Source organism: Siphateles boraxobius, unplaced genomic scaffold (genome assembly GCF_051911475.1).
Source record: "Siphateles boraxobius isolate OS27281-9 unplaced genomic scaffold, OSU_SipBor_1 12, whole genome shotgun sequence".
Taxonomy (NCBI): Eukaryota; Metazoa; Chordata; class Actinopteri; order Cypriniformes; family Leuciscidae; genus Siphateles; species Siphateles boraxobius.
In genome coordinates, this window is record NW_027508722.1 from 36,050,001 (window position 1) to 36,055,347 (window position 5,347).

A 5,347-nucleotide genomic window follows, 5' to 3' on the forward strand; every position below is an offset into this window, starting at 1 on the left:
ATAATAAAATAATGAATAAATGAAATATACTGAAATAAAAAAGCAAAATAAAAATGAAATTTTATATAATTAAATAAAAATAAAATAAATCAATAAAATGTAATAAAAATAAGACAAAACAAAATAATAAAATAGTTAATATATAATTAAATAAAAAATATAGCCAAATAAATAAATGAAATATAATAAAAATAAGACAAAATAAAATTGCTAATATATAATTAAATACAATTTTAATAAATCAATGAAATATACTAAAAAATAAAAAAAACAATATTTGTGATTAAATAAAAATAATACATAAATGAAATATACTAAATATAAAATCCAATATAATAGAAAAAAATAAATATATAATGAAAAAATAAAACAAAACTAAAAAAAATCACACAAGAAGAGGCTTGAAGAGTGCCATGAACAGAGCATCCAGAAGACAGAGGGCAACAGCCGCGTGCCTCTGAGCGCTGGATTCCCCCGCCGTCGCCCCTGGATGATTTCAGAGGTGTCGTCACTCACCCTTATGAACATATGCAAGCTGCCAGTGAACGAGAGAGAGAGAGAGGGTGAGACTGGGGGCCATTCAGAGAGAGAGAGAGAGAGAATGAGATGATTAAAAATCACATGTAGAGAGATTATTCACAGTGGGAATGTTATGGCTTAATATGCCTCATGGCTACGAGACGGCACAAACACACACACACACACGCACATGCAAATATAACGACACTCGTATGAATATAGACACACTAAAACATGATTAAGTGCGTAAGAAAATGCAGAACTATGAACACGTTGAAAGAAGCAGAAAGACAGACCATAAGACACTTTCTGCTCTGAGAGGTCAAAGGTTAATCTGTCAGTCTGATCATCAAAACAACATATATTAATGGTCATAATTAGAGAATCTGTAAAGAATTATTAATTTATTGATTAAAATGGCTGTCAAGGATTTTTGGCCCAGGACTATTAGGACATATGAGGAAAGATATCTCAGTGACAACCTGCTATTTACTGACAATATAGGTAAATCAATATTTCACAACATATTTAAAATATATTAAGTTATTTAATGTGTAAAGTCACAACAATACAATAAAACATCCTTCAGTTAAAATCTGCCTTGAATATATTTGCTTGAATACATGCATATACATTGAATATATTTGTTGTGTTCACCGGCTGCCTAAAAGATAGTTATATCAGTTATATTAAGCAATATTAAATTATTTTTTATATTATTTAAGTGTTCTGAACTAGTTTAACCAAAATACAAAACCATTGTTAGAGAAATCACACATTCAAATTCATTGTTACTTCTTTTGATAAATATATTACATACATTCAGATGATATGATTTGTGCTGAATTATTTCTGCTCTTTTCTCAGCTGTAAATGGACCGCATCTGCCAACAGCATATGTAATAATATTTCTAAATGTTAATTCAACATGATTGAGAGTTGTGGCACTATGACATAAAAAAATCTTTCATTTCAACTTCTGTATTCATTTTACCAGAAGCCTGCATCACTAAGAGTTCCTCAGCTAAAGTCACAATGAACACGCACACACGCGCACACACACACACACGTACACAGTACTTGGTGCCAGTAGGCAGGGACTTGCCTGAAAGATTGAAAGCAATTAAAACTATCATCTGCAATGGCTTTAGGCTGGCCTGTGGCTGCAAGCAAGAGCTGCCAAACTCCATCAGACTCTCAGAGAGAGAGACAGAGAGAGACAATAGTGCTGGAGAGAGAGAGAGGGAGTGAGAGACAATGGTGCTGGAGAGAGAGACAATAGTGCTGGAGAGAGAGAGACAATAGTGCTGGAGAGAGAGACAACAGTGCTGGAGAGAGAGACAATAGTGCTGGAGTGAGAGACAATAGTGCTGGAGAGAGAGAGAGGGAGTGAGAGACAATGGTGCTGGAGAGAGAGACAATAGTGCTGGAGAGAGAGAGACAATAGTGCTGGAGAGAGAGACAATAGTGCTGGAGAGAGAGACAATAGTGCTGGAGTGAGAGACAATAGTGCTGGAGAGAGAGACAATAGTGCTGGAGAGAGAGACACTAGTGCTGGAGAGAGAGAGAGAGACAATAATGCTGGAGAGAGAGAGAGACAATAGTGCTGGAGAGAGAGACAATAGTGCTGGAGTGAGAGACAATAGTGCTGGAGAGAGAGAGAGGGAGTGAGAGACAATGGTGCTGGAGAGAGAGAGACAATAGTGCTGGAGAGAGAGACAATAGTGCTGGAGAGAGAGACAATAGTGCTGGAGTGAGAGACAATAGTGCTGGAGAGAGAGACAAAAGTGCTGGAGAGAGAGACACTAGTGCTGGAGAGAGAGACAATAGTGCTGGAGAGAGAGAGAGAGACAATAATGCTGGAGAGAGAGAGAGACAATAGTGCTGGAGAGAGAGACAATAGTGCTGGAGAGAGAGACAATAGTGCTGGAGTGAGAGACAATAGTGCTGGAGAGAGAGACACACTAGTGCTGGAGAGAGAGACAATAGTGCTGGAGAGAGAGACACTAGTGCTGGAGAGAGAGACAATAGTGCTGGAGAGAGAGAGAGAGACAATAATGCTGGAGAGAGAGAGAGACAATAGTGCTGGAGTGAGAGACAATAATGCTGGAGAGAGAGAGAGACAATAGTGCTGGAGTGAGAGACAATAGTGCTGGAGAGAGAGAGAGACAATAGTGGTGGAGAGAGACAATAGTGCTGGAGAGAGAGACAATAGTGCTGGAGAGAGAGAGCGAGAGACAATAGTGCTGGAGAGAGAGACAATAGTGCTGGAGAGAGAGAGAGAGACAATAGTGCTGGAGAGAGAGACAATAGTGCTGGAGAGAGAGACAATAGTGCTGGAGAGAGAGACAATAGTGCTGGAGAAAGAGAAAATAGTGCTGGAGAGAGAGACAATAGTGCTGGAGAGAGAGAGAGAGACAATAGTGCTGGAGAGAGAGAGAGACAATAGTGCTGGAGAGAGAGAGAGACAATAGTGCTGGAGGGAGAGACAATAGTGCTGGAGAGAGAGAGAGAGACAATAGTGCTGGAGAGAGAGACAGACAATAGTGCTGGAGGGAGAGACAATAGTGCTGGAGAGAGAGAGAGAGACAATAGTGCTGGAGAGAGAGACAATAGTGCTGGAGAGAGAGAGAGACAATAGTGCTGGAGAGAGAGACAATAGTGCTGGAGAGAGAGACAATAGTGCTGGAGAGAGAGACAATAGTGCTGGAGAGAGAGACAATAGTGCTGGAGTGAGAGACAATAGTGCTGGAGAGAGAGACAATAGTGCTGAAGAGAGAGAGACAATAGTGCTGGAGAGAGAGAGAGAGAGAGACAATAGTGCTGGAGAGAGAGACAATAGTGCTGGAGAGAGAGACAATAGTGCTGGAGTGAGAGACAATAGTGCTGGAGTGAGAGACAATAGTGCTGAAGAGAGAGAGACAATAGTGCTGGAGAGAGAGAGAGAGAGACAATAGTGCTGGAGAGAGAGAGAGACAATAGTGCTGGAGAGAGAGAGAGACAATAGTGCTGGAGGGAGAGACAATAGTGCTGGAGAGAGAGAGAGACAATAGTGCTGGAGAGAGAGAGAGACAATAGTGCTGGAGTGAGACAATAGTGCTGGAGAGAGAGAGAGACAATAGTGCTGGAGAGAGAGACAATAGTGCTGGAGAGAGAGAGAGAGAGACAATAGTGCTGGAGAGAGAGACAATAGTGCTGGAGAGAGAGAGACAATAGTGCTGGAGAGAGAGACAATAGTGCTGGAGAGAGAGACAATAGTGCTGGAGAGAGAGACAATAGTGCTGGAGAGAGAGACAATAGTGCTGGAGTGAAAGACAATAGTGCTGGAGAGAGAGACAATAGTGCTGGAGAGAGAGACAATAGTGCTGGAGAGAGAGAGAGACAATAGTGCTGGAGAGAGAGACAATAGTGCTGGAGAGAGAGACAATAGTGCTGGAGAGAGAGACAATAGTGCTGGAGAGAGAGAGAGAGACAATAATGCTGGAGAGAGAGAGAGACAATAGTGCTGGAGAGAGAGACAATAGTGCTGGAGAGAGAGACAATAGTGCTGGAGAGAGAGACAATAGTGCTGGAGAGAGAGAGAGAGAGAGACAATAGTGCTGGAGAGAGAGACAATAGTGCTGGAGTGAGAGACAATAGTGCTGGAGAGAGAGACAATAGTGCTGGAGAGAGAGACAATAGTGCTGGAGAGAGAGACAATAGTGCTGGAGAGAGAGACAATAGTGCTGGAGAGAGAGAGAGACAATAGTGCTGGAGAGAGAGACAATAGTGCTGGAGAGAGAGAGACAATAGTGCTGAAGAGAGAGACAATAGTGCTGGAGAGAGAGAGACAATAGTGCTGGAGAGAGAGACAACAGTGCTGAAGAGAGAGAGACAATAGTGCTGGAGAGAGAGAGAGAGACAGTAGTGCTGGAGAGAGAGAGAGACAATAGTGCTGGAGAGAGAGACAATAGTGCTGGAGAGAGAGACAATAGTGCTGGAGAGAGAGAGAGACAATAGTGCTGGAGAGAGAGAGACAATAGTGCTGGAGAGAGAGAGACAATAGTGCTGGAGAGAGAGAGACAATAGTGCTGGAGAGAGAGAGAGACAATAGTGCTGGAGAGAGAGAGACAATAGTGCTGGAGAGAGAGAGACAATAGTGCTGGAGAGAGAGAGACAATAGTGCTGGAGAGAGAGAGACAATAGTGCTGGAGAGAGAGAGACAATAGTGCTGAAGAGAGAGAGAGACAATAGTGCTGGAGAGAGAGAGAGACAATAGTGCTGAAGAGAGAGAGACAATAGTGCTGGAGAGAGAGACAATAGTGCTGGAGAGAGAAACAACAGTGCTGAAGAGAGAGAGACAATAGTCCTGGAGAGAGAGAGAGACAATAGTGCTGGAGAGAGAGAGAGACAATAGTGCTGGAGAGAGAGACAATAGTGCTGGAGAGAGAGACAATAGTGCTGGAGAGAGAGAGAGACAATAGTGCTGGAGAGAGAGAGACAATAGTGCTGGAGAGAGAGAGACAATAGTGCTGGAGAGAGAGAGACAATAGTGCTGGAGAGAGAGAGACAATAGTGCTGGAGAGAGAGAGAGACAATAGTGCTGGAGAGAGAGAGACAATAGTGCTGGAGAGAGAGAGACAATAGTGCTGAAGAGAGAGAGAGACAATAGTGCTGGAGAGAGAGAGACAATAGTGCTGGAGAGAGAGAGACAATAGTGCTGGAGAGAGAGAGAGACAATAGTGCTGGAGAGAGAGAGACAATAGTGCTGGAGAGAGAGAGACAATAGTGCTGAAGAGAGAGAGAGACAATAGTGCTGGAGAGAGAGAGAGACAATAGTGCTGGAGAG